A 22,772-nucleotide genomic window follows, 5' to 3' on the forward strand; every position below is an offset into this window, starting at 1 on the left:
TGCTTCAATGTCTTCCCTTAATCCCAGCTGGTGATAATCCCAAACACTCAAGCAATACTCAAGAATGAGTAGTACTAGCATTCTAAACATGATCTCCTTTATGGATAACTCACACCTTCCTAAAATTCTCCCAATGAACCAAAGTTTACCATTTGCCTTCCCTGCCTATGCCTTACATGCTCATTTCATTTCATAGATCTTTGCCATGTTACATGTATATATTTAATTGATCAGACTGTGTCAACAGCACATTACTAACACTTTTAGGTGTCACTGATCACACCAACTAGAAATTTCGTCTGTCATCTTGTATCCTACACAGTCACTCAACTTCAACATTTTCCCATACACCACAGCATCAGCAGCTAATAACCATAAACTGCTGACCACCCTGTCAGTCAGATTTATGTAAATAGAAAAAAAATAATAGCAATTCTATCACACTTCCCTGGGGAACTTCTGACAATATCCTTGTGTATGTTTACTGATCACTGTCAACACTGAGTCCTATTACTTAAGAAGTCTTCGAGCCAATCACATTTCTGGAAACTTACTCCGTACACTCATACCTTCATTAACAGTCTCCAGTGGGACACTGTCTCACACTTTTCAGAAATTAGGAATACAGATTCTGCCTGTTGGCCTTCATCTATGGTTTGCAGGATATCAAGTAAGAAAAGGGCAAGCTGTGTTTCAAACGAGCGATGCCGATTCGTGGACAAAAGATTGTACACCTGAGGAAATTATTATATTCAAACTGAGATGATGTTCAATAATTCTGCAGCAAACCTACATTAAGGATAATGACCTGTAATTTTGCAAGTATGTTCTTTTACCCTTTTTATACACAGGAGTTACCTACACTTTTTTCCAAGTCCTTCTGACGCTGAGCTGGGTGATTCACAATTAATGCAACGCATTTAAGAACCCAATGCCATAGAGTACTCTTTAAAAAACTAAATTGGGATGCCACCTGGAGTTTGTGACTGATTTCTTCTCAATTGGGATGCCACCTGGAGTTAGTGACTGATTTGTTCTCAACTTTTTCAGTTGCTTCTCTATGACAGAGATGCCTATTACAGTGTTGTCCACACAGGTATATGTGCAATGGTGGAACAATAGTATGTTTTTGTGATCTTCCTGTGTGAACAATTTCTTAACTGTGAAGTCTGAAACTTTGGTTTTCCTCTTGCTATGTTTTATTGGTGCAGCAGATTGCTCAATTGGTAACTGGACAAAAGCCTTTGACCCACTCAGTGATTTTACTTAGAATTTTCTCTGATTCCATAAAAGTTTCTAGGTGATGGCTCCACACCAAAAAATGTCAAATTAGAGGAGTGACCTGCACAACCTTCTATTATTCAGATACATCTTTTAGAAGAATCTGCCTTCCCTATGATGCACTTAGTGTGATTCTTCCACCTAAAATTCCTGCAAAGATGTATTTGTAAGTGGTTAACGATTTTTACACATAATTTACAGCATAGCCAAAAGATATACAATCCTTTCATCCATTGACAGACTTATAGGGTGGTTCACAAATGATGCAGGCACTGTGTCTGGCACTGCACTAGAAACATACCTCCAAAGGTAGGTCCTTATTACAACATGATGATCCAGCCTGTTGCTCTTTCAGTATTGTTATTTCATGAAGGACAATTCAATAGTATATGCCCCCAACCTGTCTATGAAAACATTATAGGGTGTTTTCATTGATAGTATAGTCCTTATCACATAAGCCTGAAATGCAATATGGCACAATTTGCTTGGACTTCTGTCCAAAAATAACTTTGTTGGACTTCTGCTTAAGGCTGCTCGTAATTCTTAGAGTCTTTTTGATTAAAGCTAATATTCCACCAACCTCACCACCTGAGCAATGAGTCATGCAGTGATTGGTACCTGCCAATGGGGTATATACTCCCAAAAATCACCCGAGACATCAATTACATACAACATGAAATGCTCTACATCACAGTATACACTGATGGAAAAGGAAAGTGCTACACCATGAATACTTTGGCCAAACAGTAATAAACATACAATTTATATGCCTGTGAGATATGCTGAGTAAATTGTCACCCTTATGCAACCTTATTTGTAATACAGCAAGAAGCTGTTTTTACAGATGACGACTGATATGAGTACACAGTGTCTACTGAGTGTGAGTTATGTTACTGTAACTTTTGAAACTTTTCAAATAAGGATCCAACACACTATGGACAGAGGATGTACATGTGCAGCTTATTGCCATCTTCCAGACTTTGAGAGAGTTGTTTAACTATCAGCATAAGGGACATATGAGTGTTATACAGACAGATCACAGAGAGAGTTGGCTGCAGTGCAATGACTGAAAAATGAGTGGTAATGAGATAGATCCAGGACAACAGTGAGCCAAGAAGAGTAGGCATGAGTTCTTCCAATAAAACTCACCACATGAGGATTGGAGGATACTCCAACTGACTCTGCCTTATAGACAGATGGCAACACCTGAAATCCAAGCAGACCTTATAGAGAGGGTACACCATGAACTGTCAATAACAGATTATTGGAAGCCAATTTGAGATCTAGAGTTGCCATGTACTGTTCTACTGCTGGCACCAAACCACAAACACTAAAGACTTGCATAGGGTAGAACCAGAGTAAGCTGGGACTGAGTAGCATTTTGTAGGGTTCAGGAATAAGTGCGACTTCTGTCTGTGCTAGTCATATTGACACAGATGTATCCACAGAGGATCTGATGAAAGGTCACAGGAAGCAGCGATTCTTGAGACCTACAGCTCTCTAATTCCTGGAGTCACAACGTGGGGTGCAGTAACATACAACAGGACTGATCTGGTAATTGCTGAAAGGAGTCTGAATACTTGCCAGTATTTAGTAAGAAGTAAACCTGGTTTTCATACCCTTCATGATCAGGGTAGTAAATGTTGTATTAAAACAATGCAAGATTCCATACTATAGTTTACACCACAAACGCCTCTGAGAATGTACAGAACCCTTCACTGGCCTGGTCAGTCCCCCGATTTGTCACCAATGTAGTATTTAACAGTGGTCTAGGGTCAAGGAGAAGTTGTAAAGAGAGAAAGTGTATGAGGGTACTGAAAGGGTGATCCAAAATGTTAAGGTACAAGAAAATCCAATGTGTGTGTGTGTGTGGGGGGGGGGGGGGGGTTGGAACAGGGTTGTGGGAAAACAATAGAAAAAATGGTTACAAGTAAAAATGGGTTTGGTGGTACGAATGAGTGAAGAGAAAATAGACAGTTCTGCAATAAGGAATACTCCATTCAAAAATCACAAGAGGACGAGATATACATAGAAAAGATCTGGAGACAAAGGAAGACCCCAGCTGGATTACATTATGGTCAAACAGAGATTTCAAAATCAGACAGTGGATTGTAATGTGTGCCCAGAATCAGATAGACTTACACCACAATTCAGTAGTGATGAAGAGTAGACTGAAGTTTGAGAGAATCAACTGGAAGAATCAGTTTGGAAGGAAATGGAGTATGTAAGTACTGAGGAGTGATGTGACATATTTGAAGTTTGCTAAGTCTAAATGGCTGCAAGAAAAATGTGAAAAATATCAAAAAAAGAAATTATTGGATGGACTGATTCGGCATATAGAAAAGTCAAAACAACCTTCAGTGAAATTGAAAGCAAATTGGTAATACTAACAGTGCAATGGGAATCCACTATTAAACACAAAAGGGAGAATGGATAGGTGGAAAAGGTACATGAAAGGCCTCTATGAGGGTGAGAATTTGTCACACAATTTGATAGAAGAAGAAACTGGAGTTGATATGGAAGATATCAGAGACAGAACCTGGAAGATCTGAGATCCAATTGGGTAGAAGCTATAGATGACATACCATCATAATTTCTAAAATCAGTGGGGCAAGTGGCAACCTATCAACTGTTCAAGTTGGTGTGCAGAATATTCAAGACAAGTGATGTACAATCATCCTTTCGGAAAAATATCAACCACACAATTTGGAAGATACAAAGGGCTGGTAAGTGTGAGAACTGTCTCACAATCAGCTTAACAGCTCATGCATCCAAGCTGTTGATGAGAGTAATACACAGAACAATGGAAAGGAAAATTTTGGATTTGTAAAGAGATGGTCAGTAGGCTTTAGGACAGGTATAGGCCCACAGAGGCACTTAGGACATTGCACACAGGATCTATCAAAGCCAGAAAAACGTTTGACAAAGTGATATTGTTCAAGATGTTCGAAATTATGAGAAAAAAAGGAGTAAGCTATAGGGAAAGAAAGGTAATATACAGTATGTACAAGAACCGAGAGGGAACAATGCAACTGAATGACCAAGAACGAAGTGCTCAGATTAAAAGGGTTAAAGATGGGATGCAGTCTTGCATCTCTACTGTTCAGTGTATACCATGAAGAAACAATGACAGAAATAAAAGAAATGTTCGAGAGTAGGAATAAAATTGAGACTGAAAAGATACCAATGATAGGATTCACTGATGATCTTGCTATACTGCAAGTTAAGAATATCTGCATAATTCTTTGAATCAAATGAATAGCCTGAGCACAGAATATTGACAGTGAGTAAAATGGAAAGAGACTGAGGTAATGAGATGCAACAAAATGAGAACAGCGAGAAACTTATCAAAACTGGTGATCATAATGTAGACATAGTTAAAGAATTCTGCTACCCTAAACCATGATGGATGGGGCATGAAGGACATAAAATGCAGAGTAGCACTGGCAAAAACGGGCATTCCTAGCCAAGAGAAGTTTACTGTTAGCAAACGAAGTATGTACATTTGGAGCACAACATTGTATGGTAGTGAAACATGGACCGTGGGAAAGACAGCACAGAAGAGAATTGAAGCTTTTGCAAGTGGTGCTACAGATGAATGTTGAAAATTAGGTGGACTTGTAAGGTAAAGAAAGAGGAGGTTCTCCGCAGAATGGTGAGGAAAGGAATGTATGGAAAACACTGAAAAAAAGTAGGGACACGATGCAGTAAGGGAACGCAGAGTCTGGAATACATTCAGCAAATAACTAAGTACTTAGGATGCAAGTGCTACTCTGAGGTGAAGAGGATGTTGTAGGAGAATAATTTGTGGTGGCTAGCAACCTTCAAGAACTTATGCAGCATGTATTTCAGATGTGGAAAAATTCCTAAAAGTAACATCTGGAGGTTGTTTGTTGTTTGTTGCCATGCCACAAGAAATAAAAGATTTTATTCATCTGTGTTGGGGCAACACCTCATACAGATAATAATGGATATAAGTTTCAAATGGAATGAAAGTTTTATCATTAATATCCCTTATATAATTAGTATCTTCACTACATTTGATGAATATCACACTAGTTTTTCATGCTATAACACTTACTGTTCTGCCAATCTACAGTATTTGTTTATGTTGAGTGTCCGCTGGTAGTCTTTGCATGAATCACTGATCTATTAGTCTCCCTCCATTTAATTTCATAACAAATTTCAAATGATGAGCTCCACGTAGATATATAGAAGTGCATCGTGTGCAAATGTCAAACAGCTTCACAAAGCTAAAAATGTTATTCACTATATCATTAAAATATATTGTGAACATTTCTGTGGGGTATGCCTGAGGCTACTTTCACTCCTGATGTGTCCTCATTATGTTTTATAAGCATGTGGCACATTCTGTTTAATATGAAGTTAATTCAATAAAACGTCTTATGTTGGGTAAGAATGTAGGCAGTTTTATTACTACGTGACTGAAAAACTATATCAAACTCTTTCTGTTTCAAAGAAATTGCCCTCCAAGCAGATTTTTTAATAATGTCATTCCTATGAAATTATCACAAAGCCATGTTTCCTACTGATGAAACAAAGTAATAAAATTACTTTGTCTCAAAGAAAGATAACATTTGAAAGTTTTCAGATCGTTCTACAATACCACCAACCACACTGAATTATAAATTACACCCTTCTAGCACTTTGTACATTGTGTACAAGTCAGTACATTTGACTCATTAGTAATGTTTCCTACTTTATTCTCCAAATCACATTTTTAAGAACGTAAGATGCCATTAACCATCTGTAAATACAATGCATACATCTACTGAAGTTTGCTGTCACCGTCTTCACCGTCTTCACCGTCTTCACCGTCTTCACCGTCTTCACCGTCTTCACCGTCTTCACCGTCTTCACCGTCTTCACCGTCTTCACCGTCTTCACCGTCTTCACCGTCTTCACCGTCTTCACCGTCTTCACCGTCTTCACCGTCTTCACCGTCTTCACCGTCTTCACCGTCTTCACCGTCTTCACCGTCTTCACCGTCTTCACCGTCTTCACCGTCTTCACCGTCTTCACCGTCTTCACCGTCTTCATCTACGACTGATTATGCCTTTCAGCGTTCAGTCTGGAGCATAGCCCCCTTATAAAATTCCTCCATGATCCCCTATTCAGTGCTAACATTGGTGCCTCTTCTGATGTTAAACCTATTACTTCAAAATCATTCTTAACCGAATCCAGGTACCTTCTCCTTGGTCTGCCCCGACTCCTCCTACCCTCTACTGCTGAACCCATGAGTCTCTTGGGTAACCTCACTTCTCCCATGCGTGTAACATGACCCCACCATCTAAGCCTGTTCGCCCTGACTGCTACATCTATACAGTTCATTCCCAATTTTTCTTTGATTTCCTCATTGTGGACACCCTGCTGCCATTGTTCCCATCTACTAGTACCTGCAATCATCCTAGCTACTTTCATATCCGTAACCTTAACCTTGTTGATAAGGTAACCTGAATCCACCCAACTTTTGCTCCCATACCACAAAGTTGGTCGAAAGATTGAACGGTGCCAGATAACTTAGTCTTGGTACTGACTTCCTTCTTGCAGAAGAGAGTAGATCATAGCTGAGCGCCCACTGCATTAGCTTTGCTACACCTCGCTTCCAGTTCTTTCACTATGTTGCCATCCTGTGAGAATATGCATCCTAAGTACAGGGCTATTACAAATGATTGAAGCGATTTCATAAATTCATTGTAGCTCCATTCATTGACATATGGTCACGACACACTACAGATACGTAGAGAAACTCATGAAGTTTTGTTCGGCTGAAGCTGCACTTCGGGTTTCTGCCACTAGAGCGCTCGAGAGCGCAGTGAGACAAAATCACGACAGGAGCCGAGAAAGCGTATGTCGTGCTTGAAATGCACCCACATCAGTCAGTCATAACAGTGCAACGACACTTCAGGACGAAGTTCAACAAAGATTCACCAACTGCTAACGCCATTCGGCGATCGTATGCGCAGTTTAAAGCTTTTGGATGCCTCTGTAAGGGGCCTGCAGTGAGTGAAGAAACGGTTGAACGCGTGCGGGCAAGTTTCACGCGTAGCCCGCGGAAGTCGACGAATAAAGCAAGCAGGGAGCTAAACGTACCACAGCCGACGGTTTGGAAAATCTTACGGAAAAGGCTAAAGCAGAAGCCTTACCATTTACAATTGCTAGAAGCCATGACACCCGATGACAAAGTCAAACGCTTTGAATTTTCGGCGCGGTTGCAACAGCTCATGGAAGAGGATGCGTTCAGTGCGAAACTTGTTTTCAGTGATGAAGCAACATTTTTTCTTAATGGTGAAGTGAACAGACACAATGTGCGAATCTGGGCAGTAGAGAATCCTCACGCATTCGTGCAGCAAATTCGCAATTCACCAAAAGTTAACGTGTTTTGTGCAATCTCACGGTTTAAAGTTTACGGCCCCTTTTTCTGCTGCGTAAAAAACGTTACAGGACACGTGTATCTGGACATGCTGGAAAATTGGCTCATGCCACAACTGGAGACCGACAGCACCGACTTCATCTTTCAACAGGATGGTGCTCCACCGCACTTCCATCATGATGTTCGGCATTTCTTAAACAGGAGATTGGAAAACCGATGGATCGGTCGTGGTGGAGATCATGATCAGCAATTTATGTCATGGCCTCCACGCTCTCCCGACTTAACCTCATGCGATTTCTTTCTGTGGGGTTATGTGAAAGATTCAGTGTTTGAACCTCCTCTACCAAGAAACGTGCCAGAACTGCGAGCTCGCATCAACGATGCTTTCGAACTCATTGATGGGAACATGCTGCGCTGAGTGTGGGAGGAACTTGATTATCGGCTTGATGTCTGCCGAATCATTAAAGGGGCACATATCGAACATTTGTAAATGCCTAAAAAAACTTTTTGAGTTTTTGTATGTGTGTCCAAAGCATTGTGAAAATATCTCAAATAATAAAGTTATTGTAGAGCTGCGAAATCGCTTCAATCATTTGTAATAACCCTGTACTTGAAACCGTCCACCTGTTCTAACTTCGTTCCTCCTATTTGGCACTCAATCCGTTTATATTTCTTTCCCACTGACATTACTTTCGTTTTGGAGATGCTTATCTTCATACCATAGTCCTTACATTTCTGATCTAGCTCTGAAATATTACTTAGCAAACTTTCAATCGAATCTCCCATCACAACTAAGTCATCCGCAAAGGCAAGACTGCTTATTTTGTGTTTACATACCTTAATCTCACCCAGCCAGTCTATTGTTTTCAACATATGATCCATAAACAATATGAACAACAGTGAAGACAGGTTGCAGCCTTGTCTTATCCCTGAAATTACTCTGAACCATGAACTCAATTTAACGTCAACTCTAACTGCTGCCTGACTATCTATCTAAAGACCTTTAATTGCTTGCAAAAGTTTGCCTCCTATTCCATAAACTCGTAGAACAGGCAATAACTTCCTCCTAGGAACCTGGTCATATTCCTTTTCTAGATCTATAAAGCATATATACAATTCCCTGTTCCACTCATAACACTTCATTATTTGCCGTAAGCTAAATATCTGGTCCTGACACCCTCTAAGAGGCCTAAACCCACACTGATTTTCATCCAATTGGTCCTCAACTAATACTCGCACTTTCCTTTCAACAATACCTGAGAATATTTTACCCACAGTGCTGATTAAAGAGATACCTCTGTAGTTGTTACAAACTTTTCTGTTTCCAGCTTAAAGATTGGTGTGATTACTGCTTTTGCCCAGTCTGATGGAACCCGTCCTGACTCCCAGGCCATTTCAATTATCCTGTGTAGCCATTTAAGACCTGACATTCCACTGTATTTGATGAGTTCCGACTTAATTTCATCCACCCCAGCTGCTTTATTGCACTGCAATCTATTGACCATTTTCTCCACTTCCTCAAATGTGATCCTATTTCCATCATCATTACTATCCCATTCTACCTCAAAATCTGAAACATTACTGATCGTATTTTCACCTACATTGAGCAACTCTTCAAAATATTCCCTCCATCTGCCCAAGGCATCCACAGGATTCACCAGCAGTTTTCCTGACCTGTCCAAAATACTTGTCATTTCCTTCTTACCTCCCTTACGAAGATTGCTAATTACACTCCAGAATGGTTTTCCAGCAGCTTGACCCAAAGTCTCCAACTGTTTCCAAAGTCTTCCCTAGATTTCTTCTTGGATGCTGCAATTATCTGTTTGGCTTTGTTTCTTTCTTCAACATAACATTCTCTGTCTACCTGAGTTCTAGTATGCAGCCATTTTTGATACGCCTTCTTTTTCCTTTTACAGGCTGCCTTGACTGTGTCATTCCACCAAACTGTTTGCTTCATCCTACTTTTACACACTACTGTTCCAAAACATTCTTTAGCCACTTCTAGTACTGTGTCCCTGTACCTTGTCCATTCCTTTTCCAATGACTAATTGACTACATTCAACTAAATGGTACCTTTCTGAGATCGCTGTTATGTCCTTGTGCCTGATTTCCTTATCCTGAAGTTTCTCCACTCTTATCCTCCTACATATGGACCTGACCTCCTGCACTTTCGGCCTCACAATCCCAATTTCACTGCAGATTAAATAATGATCAGTGTCATCAAAGAATCCCCTGAATACACGTGTGTCCCTAACAGCCATCCTGAATTCCTGATCTGTTATTTTATAGTCAATGACAGATCTGGTTCCCCTGCCTTCCCAAGTATACCGGTGAATGTTCTTATGTTTGAAAAAGGAGTTTGTGATTACTAAGCCCATACTGGCACAGAAATCCAAGAGTTGTTTCCCATTCCTATTGGCCTCCATATCCTCTCCAAATTTACCCATAACCTTTTCATACCCTTCTGCTCGATTTCCAATCCTGGCATTAAAATCACCCATGAGCAGAACACTGTCCTTGTCCTTTACTCTAAGAACTACATCACTGAGCATGTCATAAAAACTATCCATCTTATCTTGATCTGTCCCTTCACAATGCAAATATACTGACAATCCTAATTTTCTTGCTAGACCTGTCAAATCTATCCACATCAGTCATTTGTTTACATACCTTATTGCAACTACGCTGGGTTCCATTTCTTTCCTGATGTAAAGCCCTACACCCCATTGTGCTATTCCTGCTTTGACTCCTGACAGGTAGACCTTGTATTCTCCCACTTCCTCTTCTTTCTCACCCCTTACCCGAATGTCACTAACAGCTAAAACGTCCAGCCCCATCTTACTTGCAGCCTCTGCCAGCTCTACCTTCTTCCCAGAGTAGCCCCCATTGATATTAATAGCTCCCCATCTCATTACCATTTGTTTGCCAAGTCGTATCTTAGGAGTCCCTGGTTTGTCAGTTAGAGGTGGGACTCCGTCACCTCCAAAGGTCCGAGTCAGTTTGCTCTGATTGTTGCCAGCATCATATTTAAAGTACCAGGGGAGCAGGTTGCTAGCCTTACTTGCCCCGAGTCCCATTGGGTTTTACCCCTAACGGCTGAGCGACTAACCGGTGGATATGGTAGTCTTTGCCGTATGAGCACAAAGGTGACCACGACTCAGAATATGTCCGAGATGCCAAGCCTTATTCCAAAGTAACTGGTATCCCGACTGTCGGGGACCACTTACTTGGCCACTCATACGTTGCCCGTGGTTCATGAACTAGGACATGACTACAGGAACCCACACCATGAACCACCAAAAATATTCATTGCAGAAAAATTTCCTGAATGTGCCATTTCCTCAAATCATGCTGCACAGATTTTATAAATGACATTTTGATGTAAAACCACTACAAGCTGCTAAAATTTTTTATTGTTTCAGCAGTAAATCCATCATAGGGCAGATTTTTAAAAAAAATATGTCATATCACATGTCTACAATTTTAAAGTATATAAATTAAAATTAAATGTTGAAACTATTTGCAGCATAATAAAAGTTTTTAGCAGCTTGTGGTGGTTTTACATCAAAGTATCTTAAGTGACACTCACCTAGTTCAATGGACACACACACAAAAATCACATGCTAACTTTATAACTGTCACGGCGTTAACATTTTAGAATCTTCTGTTCTACATATATGACAATATCACACGAGTATTTCCCAATACAGTAACCAGTTACAACCAGCCAATGACAATCTTCAGACTGTCAATAAATAAAAAGAGGTGACAAAACATTATAGAATCCATACAATGCATGAAGTAATTATCTATGTCATGACAGAAAACAATAAACCAGACATTTGCAATCAATTTTTCTTTGAACTGAGCTCTCCAGGCACGACTAGTGACCTTCCGTCACTCACAGATTTACTCCTTCCTTCCAAATTTCACAGAAGTGATAGTCCCACAATGCATACAGGAGAATTTCTGCAAAATTTAATAGCTAAAACTGTTAACGTGAGAAAATTTTCTGTAGCTCTCTCTGTACGAGTGAGTAGGAGGATGTGCGTGGCATTTGATCTAATTACTAATATCTAGTACAGACAGAAAGAGAGAGAACACATAATATGGATAACATGTTGGGACCAACTTATAGATTAAAATTGCATACTAATTTATCTGATGATAAAACATACATTGAAAGAAAGTATATAAAAGCTAGTAAAGTAACCCTATGAAATGCTAAAAAGACTTTCTTGTTGTGCTTGAATTTACACGTCTGTAGTTATAAGAAACCTATCTACAGTAGAATGTCTTTTGATGTGCCGTTCTTAAGCAGTATCAGCTTCTCACACTAACGTATTAACTCTCCTTCCTCCTCCCCCCCCCCCCCCCCCCCAAAAAAAATTGTTTTTAATATCTTGTTTATTTAAAGAGATTTTCCAAATACTTTACCTTAAAAATAATTCAGTTGCTGCAAGGACCAAGCCATAAGCCATTATCTTCAGACCAAAGCATCTACAAAGCACACGTGTTAAACTTGGACATCTATTTGCTTGTTTGGCTCTTTTCAGCTCATCCTCCCATATCCTGGAAGTTTTAAGATTAAGATTTATACTGATATAAATTTGAGAGTATTTGGTTCATGATGGGTCACATTCCACTGTATACCTTTCAATCCTATCTCCAAGGAGATCAGATCTGTGCTCCTTAAGAGGAACAAATAAATCTTCTATTTCCAGATCTCTTTTGTAGCCTTTCTTGAATGTATCAAGTATCCACCTGCAAAGAAAGTGATTCATAATATAATACCATTAGCATGAAGTCGAAAACAGTAGGCCTATTTAGTTCTGAAAGTTGTCTACATCTTTGGGTAACTATTGATATTGTGTGTTTTAAATTATTAACAGTATCTTGATATCCATCTGACAACAACTGAAAATTTTGAAAATTTGAGTACAAATTTTCAGTGTCAATGTTGTCACCCATATGCTGAATAGAAAGAAAGTTACCCATCAAGGCTGATACGTACCCAACCATATGTTTTATTCCTGTGACCAAAGAACCTTTGTACATAAGTGCTCCATACACAGGAGTAAATTAAGTGACACAGATATCTGGATTGGGTCAGATGGCATGCTTGGATGACCTAATGATAAGGCAACTATTTGCTGCATGCAGCAAATCCTTATTCCCTGGCAGAAATTTTCAGCTATCACTTTATATGTACATCAATGCAGTTACTATGTTAAGTAATGATTCTCATGTAAATTTTTCAGTCTTGTGTTTTATATAATTATGCTGCCTTCTTTTCCCAGTTTTAAATGTTTGTGTCAGAATTGTACCAAACAACAACAGACTTGTTCATGCACCTTATAGCTGTACATGGTAAAAGTGGCTGATCTAGCTGGCTACAATACTTACCAATATGTTAAGGCTGAAAGTGGATTAGCTGATGCTCGTGGGTTAGGAGGCTTCTCATGTTTCGTACCGGCATCCATTTTATTACTTCAGCTGCATTCTGGAACAAGGAAAGTGATCTTTTTAGAAGGAAGTACCAAGTCCCACTGAACATCACAGGAAGTTGTGTGTCAGTTTACAATGAATACAAAATACAGAAATAAATCACTTTATGCTCTGCAAAATTTCTGGAATTTCATTACACAATAACAACTCAATAAAATAGTTTCAACCTAATGCTCTTCATGAGTATGAAAACTGAAGCAGATAGTATTCCAGAGAAAATTACTGAAGTATGTTTGAACAATGCAGTTAGCAGTAACAGCTGCACCACAGAGCAACAAAGAGGGTTGGGGAAACATGCACCTTCAGAACCGTAGGTTCCTTTATTTGCCACCATGGATCAGGAGAAGAGGTGAGTGAGTGAGTGAGTGAGTGAGTTATCTAAAATAAATGGTTTGAACTTTTAAGATGGTTAAAATGTTTGCTGTGATGGACACACAACAATAACTCTCCATTTCAAATTGCGTAATGCATGTCCACTTAATTAGGCAACTGATGCATAATTTCGAATCCCCATATCCATATCCCTTGTCTTAACAGCTGTGACTTACACCATGGGTTCCATTTTTCTGTCTTCAGTCTACTGACTGGTTTGATGCAGCCCGCCACAAATTCCTTTCATGCGCTAACCTCTTCATCTCAGAGTAGCACTTGCAACCTACATCCTCAATTATTTGCTTGACGTATTCCAATCTCTGTCCTCCTCTACAGTTTTTGCCCTCTACAGCTCCCTCTAGTACCATGGAAGTCATTCCCTCATGTTTTAGCAGATGTCCTATCATCCTGTCCCTTCTCCTTATCAGTGTTTTCCACATATTCCTTTCCTCTCCGATTCTGCGTAGAACCTCCTCATTCCTTACTTTATCAGTCCACCTAATTTTCAACATTCGTCTATAGCACCACATCTCAAATTCTCCGATTCTCTTCTGTTCCGGTTTTCCCACAGTCCATGTTTCACTACCATACAATGCTGTACTCCAGACGTACATCCTCAGAAATTTCTTCCTCAAATTAAGGCCGGTATTTGATATTAGTAGACTTCTCTTGGCCAGAAATGCCTTTTTTGCCATAGCAAGTCTGCTTTTGATGTCCTCCTTGCTCCGTCCATCATTGGTTATTTTACTGCCTAGGTAGCAGAATTCCTTAACTTCATTGACTTCGTGACCATCAATCCTGATGTTAAGTTTCTCGCTGTTCTCATTTCTACTACTTCTCATTACCTTCGTCTTTCTCCGATTTACTCTCAGACCATACTGTGTACTCATTAGACTGTTCATTCCGTTCAGCAGATCATTTAATTCTTCTTCACTTTCACTCAGGATAGCAATGTCATCAGCGAATCGTATCATTGATATCCTTTCACCTTGTATTTTAATTCTACTCCTGAACCTTTCTTTTATTTCCATCATTGCTTCCTCGATGTACAGCTTGAAGAGTAGGGGCGAAAGGCTACAGCCTTGTCTTACACCCTTCTTAATACGAGCACTTCGTTCTTGATCGTCCACTCTTATTATTCCCTCTTGGTTGTTGTACATATTGTATATGACCCGTCTCTCCCTATAGCTTACCCCTACTTTTTTCAGAATCTCGAACAGCTTGCACCATTTTATATTGTCGAACACTTTTTCCAGGTAGACAAATCCTGTGGAAGTGTCTTGATTTTTCTTCAGCCTTGCTTCCATTATTAGCCGTAACGTCAGAATTGCCTCTCTCGTCCCTTTACTTTTCCTAAAGCCAAACTGATCGTCACCTAGCGCATTCTCAATTTTCTTTCCCATTCTTCTGTATATTATTCTTGTAAGCAGCTTCAATGCAGGAGCTGTTAAGCTGATTGTGCGATAATTCTCGCACTTGTCAGCTCTTGCCGTCTTCGGAATTGTGTGGATGAAGCTTTTCCGAAAGCTTATGGGTTCCATAAGCCACTAAAAATCTTAGAGCGACATTACAGACCACCCAACTACTCCTCCCTGAAGAATAGAATAAACAACAATACATCATTAAACAAAATAGTGGTTATTTATAGCCAAAAAGTTGATATTCGAGCATTGTTCTCCATCCTTAATGCAACATATTCGGTTCCAAACACGATTTAAGCTAACTGCTTCATGCTCGTCTGACAGCTGTATTATATCAAGTATTCAGCAGATCCACACACTGAATAAGGGGAACGGTTCCAGCTGTCCTGTGTGGTATGCAAAGCTTCTCTTCTTGTGAACTTTGTTTCAGGTGCCGCTGCAGGAATCGTAGTAACTCCTAAGCAACCAGTTGGTCACCAGCTTCATGCAAAGAAAAATACGACTGTCTGAGGTGCCTGCTAATTTCTCCCACACAGCACATTGTAAGCAACTGAACTCAGCAGTTCTAATCTCCGTCTGACCTTAGGTTTCCTGAAATTACCTAAGTTAAATGTCATAATATTTTCTATGAAAATGGCTTACCCGATTTCCTTAATGATATAACCAATTTCCTTCCTCATCCTTCTTCCAACATTAAATGTTTTCTATTCCTTCCTCAGTACGTATAGCTTGCTTCATTGGGTCTTTCTTCCCATGAGCATTATTTGGCTACTTCAAGCTATTTGAATCATCAGACGCACTTCCGAAAAAAGGTGAGATCAATTTTGGCTGTGTTGGTATAGGTTAAAGGAACAATTTATTTGTACCACTAAATGCTGCTATTCGGTGCCAGAGTGGAAAGTGCGTCAATCAGAACCAACATTGTCTTGTATAGTTCCATAGTTGCTTTACAACTGCAAGCCCATACCTTGTTGTGGTCTTCAGTCCAGAGACTGGTTTGATGCAGCTCTCCATGCTACTCTACCCTGTGCAAGCCTCTTCATCCCCGAGTAACACAACAACATATTCCCTCATTATTGCTTCAGTTAACCCAATGCTAAGTTGTCCTGTCATACCTTCAAGCGAGCAGCAGTAGCATAAAATAACATGCATGCTAGGTGAGAAAAAATGTTCGATCCGTGCAAGAAATAACCCAGATTCCTAGTTAGCGACAGAATTCCACAATGAGGCAGTTGTATACGAGATAAATAGCAATTTAATAAGCAGTTGGCTGTGATATGATGCAAATACGCTTTTTAATGCTTCGACTGTGTCACTGTGAAGGGGGACTTTCACGGGGCATGAGTGTGATATAATGAAAGTTTATTTTATTATTTATTTTTTAAATAAACAGTGATTTAGATGGTATAATTAAGTCTATTTTATCGTTGTTTAATGAAAACTAAGATTAAACTGCGATTTTGCTCATTCTTGTTTACCTTGGAAATATGAAGACAGTTATTCTTTAAATGTGTACAAAGTGCGCCGCGCGGCCGGTCATGTTACAAAAATCAGCGCGATCGTTTTAAGCGTTTACAACAAAAACGGAAGTGAAAGGGAGAATGGAAAAAATAAAAGCCTATCTGAGCCCTTCCCCACAACACGAAGTAAGTTGAAGTGGTAATACACAAGATGAATCAGAACTCTACAGATAAACTTTCTGATGATTGTGAGGATCGAAGCAAAAAGAATTTTTTTTTGTAAACTTGGGCTCTAAAATGCATGCCTACTAGCTATGGGCACTTTTTTATCTTCGCTATTGCGAAGAACACTTATACTGAACAAGTGCTCGTAGCTCTTTAAGGTATGCATTTTCGAGACCATGTTTACCGGACTCTTTCCTTGTTTCGGTTCATACTATCTCCTCCCAAAATGGAAAACACACAGCTTGCAGAAGAAGACACTTGTTTCATTCAAAGATGAATAAGTGCACATAGCTCTTACAGTACGCATTTTAGAGCCCATGTTTACTGGACTTTTTCCTTGTTTAGGTCCATATTACCGTCTCTAAAAGTTTGTTGGTGGAGTTCCGGTGCACCGTCTATTTTACTGATGTTACTTTTTTGCCACAGTGTTCGCGGCTAATGCTGACCTACCGATGCTCGTAAAATGCTGCGAACACACACAATAGAAGAGATCTATTGCTTTGTCACTACAGATCAAAGAAACAGTTTCTTTGCACCACTAAATGCCGCTAGTCAGCTCCATTGTTTGTTTGTGCTCTTGTAGTGGTGTGTGTAGCTGCATGTTGCGTTGCATTTCGAAAACCGGAGTGGACCAAAAAAGAAAGTATTCGAACTTATAATACTCTATCCGGCAGAAGAGTGCCTCGGAAATGTACGTTGTCAGTTATAAAAATACTAAAATGAAGCAGAACTCCACAGAAAATCGCTGCGGTGCTGGATGATATTCAGGAACCAAACGAAATAAGGAACACAATCGATAAAGGAAAACAAGATTATGCTTTCTTGCATTTATTTGTATTCTGTGCTGTAATGTACTGTATAACAATGTTTAACTGTATTTTACCGTGCTACAACTCCTGATGAGCTTACTAAGTAATTTGCAAAATCATCAAGAATTTCTGTGTGTTTGAAGTTGTCTATCATCTTTTGCATATTGGAAGAAAGATGTAATAGGAAAATCGATATCGTAAACACTACAATCCTATTCAAGAGGAAAACGTAACACTACAATGCTATTCACTTTTTACTCCATTTCGAAGCGTGGTGGATGAAGAACCGCATATTGTCTGAGCAAAGCAGACAGTTTCGTGTTGCAGCTGAATATCCATTTATTAGATTACCTCGACAAGAAATGTCGCGCACAAATATGAAACCGCAAAGAAAAGAATGGATTTATATTTTCAGCAAAACTATTCACTTGCTCACACATTTTCAAGTTCTGTAGGCAAATCTGACAAATTGTAGATACTAAGAATGTGCCCATCCATCAAACTTCAAGAAATTCCTCTCGCCAGACGAAAGCATTGGTATAATAACGAGTTCGTTGTAGAAGGAAATGCCAATGTAAGAAACTCAGCTCAGTAATTTTGTAACCTTTATGAGACTTTTAAAAAGGTCACTGCATAATAAGCCAACAAGATATGCATTTCATGAAAAGGCCTATACCGGTGTTTATTATTCGCGCAAAGTTGGCACTCGACACGCTGGCTGATGGTGGGAGCCACTGTTAAAATGGGAAATGCCTTTATAGTCGCTCCCATCAGCCACCGCGCCGAATGTCAACTTTGCGCGTATAATACATAGCAAAGAATGTTTAATATATGCAGAGAGAGAGAGAGAGAATGTTTTAGTTGGGCCACTTTTTTCGCTTAGTGATAGATGGCGCTATAATAGTCACAAACATATAAGTACGTGGTATCACGTAACATTCCTCCAGTGCGGACGGTATTTGCTTCGTGATACGATACCCGTGTTAAAATGGACCGTTTACCAATTGCGGAAAAGGTCGATATCGTGTTGATGTATGGCTATTGCGATCAAAATGCCCAACGGGCGTGTGCTACGTATGCTGCTCGGTATGCTGGACGACATCATCCAAGTGTCCGAACCGTTCGCCGGATAGTTACGTTATTTAACTCTTTCAGACCTGGTGGTCACAATTGTGTACATAAAGTTTGTTCACTAATAGTTTGCTGACAAGAAATGTCAGGTGCATCCAAACCCACTGTACACATTTGTGTATGTTTCTTTTAGCCATGCTCCAGCAGCTGTTGCTCTCTTGTGAGCAGTCTGTGAACCACATAGTAAAATATACTGTCTGGCGTTGTCTCTCTGTGGGAAGCCATTACTCGTTGACTTTATTGCTATAATAGTCACATTGTGGGTTTTGTTTATGAATGTTTCGTGTGGTTTCCTTCTTTTGGAAACCAGAGACATTCTTTCAGTGGAATTTTCAGCAATTTCATTCAGTTCATATTTGTGTTATTATCAGGTAAGAATAATGTACACATTTGTGTACAAGAAGTCCTTAATGGTGTAAAATAGGAAAAATAACCTAAAATGTGCCTCAGCTATATTTGCATGGCTATGATAGTTGTGTAGTAACTTTTCCATTAATTTTAGTACCAGCAGCAAGGAGGAGAATAAGTGACCTGTTCATATGATTTTATTTTATTTTATATTGCTGGCTTTTGACTTACAAATATGGATAAGGAGTATCTTTCTGTGGAGAAATATTGGGACTTTATTATGGACATAATTGAAAATGGTGGCGTTTCTGACATTAGTTTGATTGGAAATGAGGATGACAGTGTTCCACTTATTGAAAGGCAAGCTCCACAAATAGTAAAACGTGTTGGAGCAAATAAATTGGGCGTGACTGATGTGTGTAGACACACCTTATCTGAAGATGAAGATGGAGAGGTGGTGGATGCTGAAATGAATTTTTTATGCAATGAAAACAACCCAGAATTGAATAACCTGTGTGACAACATAATGGTGACACCTAAAAAATCCATAAAAATGGAAACGAAAGCCTCTAAGTACCATTGCATAAACATACAAAGCTCCAAATTTTGAAGAATCTCTCTTGTGTTCTCCAATGCAATACTTCAAAATATATATACCAGATGATTTTTTCACTAGCATGGCAGCACATACTCATTTATGCATTACAACGAGGCAAATCCTCCTTCAAGCAGACAACTCCTCAAGCACTAGAGATGCAATTTGGTTTGCACATATTGACTGGCACCTTGAAATTTCTCAGATTATGAATGTATTGGGATACAAGCCTGAAGGGAAATGTGTTTTGGGAAATCATGTCACTAGACACATTTGCAGAATTATGAACAAATTTACATTTGGTGAACAATCTGGAAAAGCCACCTGAAAATAAATATAAATTTTACAAAGTCAGGCCAATTTACTCAGCCATTCGAAAATGCTGCAGTGATCTTCCTGTAAAAGAGAATGTTTGTGTCCGTGAAGGAATTATTCCTTTCACTGGAAAGTTTTCTGCAAAGTAGTATGTCAAGGGGAAACCAATTCCATGGGGAATCAAAGTCTTCATGTGAAAAGAGTGGAATAGTGTATGATTACCTTTTGTATCAAGGTGCTACAACTGAACTAAATACCGCACATACTGTAAAAGATTTGGATTAGGTCCTGCTGTTGGTTTAGAATTTTTTGTTCCATTCTCAAAAGGTAAAGGTCATAAATTATACTTTGACAACTTCTTTTCACATTATCATCGGTTTCAAGTTCTGAAATCTCAAGGCATCAATGCAGCAGGTACTGTCCGTCAAAACAGATTTGGAAAGAACTTGCCATTTTCAGATGATAAAACAATAATGAAACAAACCAGAGGTTACTGAGAAGAAATCAATAGTGTTGATGACATTACCATGTGTAAGTGGTTAGACTATACGCCAGTTGTATTGTGTCCAAACTTTGTTGGTAAAGACTCAGTGGATGTTGAGTGTTGGGACAAAAAACACTATAAATATGTGAAAGTAGAAAGACCTGAAATATTGAGAAGATATCATGCAGTGGATGGTGTGGAACTATTTGAATCGGTAATTGTTAAAACAACACATGTCCACTTTTTGGTAAAAATTAGATATATGCAGAGAAGCCTTCAGGATAATTAGTTGCAGCATCTATGCAAAAATCACACTTGTCCTACACAATTTAATGCTTTTACAGACATACAGTATTTCGTGTTCTTTGCAGTAACAACATGAGTCCAGGACTTACGTTATTATTGCAAGAAATTGCAGATGGCAGCACCAAACGATCATACTCGGATCTTTTTCCATGTAGTGAATAGAATGCATGCCAGATGGCAGCATATCTGACGCCTGTGGTCTTATCACCTGTGTGCATTGTTGTAGCAGCTGCGTATACATTGCCGTTTAGTTTTGTTTATAGAACACGTTTCTTTGGATTATCTATGCACAATGTCGAAGAAGAGAGGTGCGCAACCGGAACTATATAAAAGAAATGTCATAAAAGCTGCCAGAACGAAGGGAATTGGTTACGTCAATCACAGTGGAAGAGAAATTAATGCTGTAAAAATAGGACCTGACTGTGGGTGAGTTCAAAGGCTATGTGAATTAATCTCCTGTCCGTGTATTTTTTACTTCTTAGAGGTTCCCATCTGTTCTAAGTTTTATGGTACGTAAATATCATATGGATAATTTACTCTATCAATGAAAAATAACTGATTTTACGTAAATAATTTTTTTTGCAACTCTTTTACAATTCCTGACATTGGTATTCGTGTATTAATATGTTTCAGATGTAAGAAACTGTGTTTCAAGAGGATCTCTGAACATGAACAGATAGATGATATATTCACTAAATTTCACGATTTTGAGAGTAAGAACACACAAGATGGTTACCTTGCAGGGCTGATCGGAAAAGAAGACGTGGTACGCAGAAGACCCCGGAAAAGTGATGGCCAGCCTAAGCCAAGAGCACTAAATTATCGATATCACGTGGTAACTGGAGATGCTGGGCGGGTCGAAGTGTGCAAAAAGGCATTTTGTAGCCTTTTTGGCATTACAAATGAAAGTGTGCGACGAATTTGTAACTGTGTGAAAAATAATGTTCGCCCATTTGACACTAGAGGATGTACTGCTTCAACCAATGCAACACCACAGGAAGTCCTATCGATAATTGAGGAGCATATCAAAACATTCCCTACGAAAATCTCACATTATTCAAGCAAAGAAATGTATTACTTAAATCCTGAATTATCTGTAAAAAGTATGTACGAACTGTTCATGAAGTTATATCCTCATACCAGAGTGTCATATGGAATTTATTTAAGGGTTTTCAATGAGCGTTTTAACTTACGCTTTGGGCGGCCGCAAATCGATACTTGCTGCTCTTGTGAGTCACTTTCGGTGAAGATTAAAGAGTCCATCATTGAACGATACTGCAAAGCGTGTGGCTGTAGCGGAACTCATGGTACATAAAAGAAGAAGAAAAATTCTATTTAAAGATGGGTGCTGTTAAGAAGAAGTGTGCAGAAAATGAACATGTGGTAGCATTGTGTTTCGATTATATGCAAAATCTGCAGTTGCCTAAGCTCCCAGTACAGGAAGCTTTTTATTTACGGCAAATTAACGTTAATGCATTCTGTATTACAGACCTAAAGAGCAACAAATCCAAGGTATGTGTGTACCACGAAGGTACTGCCCACAAAGGACCTAACGAAGTATGCTCGTTTTTGGTTGATTACATCAACACAGATATACCCGGTAGTGTTACTGAATTACACCTGTTCTCGGATGGGTGCCCTGCGCAAAATAAGAGCAACACAGTGGTTAGAGTAATGAACTGCCTTTTAAGTTCTGGCAGATTCAAAGATGTATTCCAGTATTTTCCTGTGTGTGGCCATTCATTTTTACCATGTGATCGTACATTTGCTTCCATAAAGCGGGTGATAAGAAGAAAAGACAAAATACAGGGTGATTCAAAAAGAATACCACAACTTTAAAAATGTGTATTTAATGAAAGAAACATAATATAACCTTCTGTTATACATCATTACAAAGAGTATTTAAAAAGGTTTTTTTTCACTCAAAAACAAGTTCAGAGACGTTCAATATGGCCCCCTCCAGACACTCGAGCAATATCAACCCGATACTCCAACTCGTTCCACACTCTCTGGAGATGTTGGAGAATTGGCTGTTCCCTCAGCTCGAACAAGGAGCACAACAATTCATATTTCAGCAGGATGGAGCGCCACCACATTGGCACTTAACTGTCCTCAACTACCTG

The 22,772-nt window shown here is 39.3% G+C and overlaps 1 pseudogene; it reads right to left on the reverse strand.

Annotated features, from left to right (window-relative positions):
- Positions 1-22,772, reverse strand: part of LOC124777776 — a 273,797-nt pseudogene that overhangs the window by 70,829 nt on the left and 180,196 nt on the right.

This window comes from Schistocerca piceifrons, chromosome 2, assembly GCF_021461385.2.
Source record: "Schistocerca piceifrons isolate TAMUIC-IGC-003096 chromosome 2, iqSchPice1.1, whole genome shotgun sequence".
NCBI classification, from domain to species: domain Eukaryota; kingdom Metazoa; phylum Arthropoda; class Insecta; order Orthoptera; family Acrididae; genus Schistocerca; species Schistocerca piceifrons.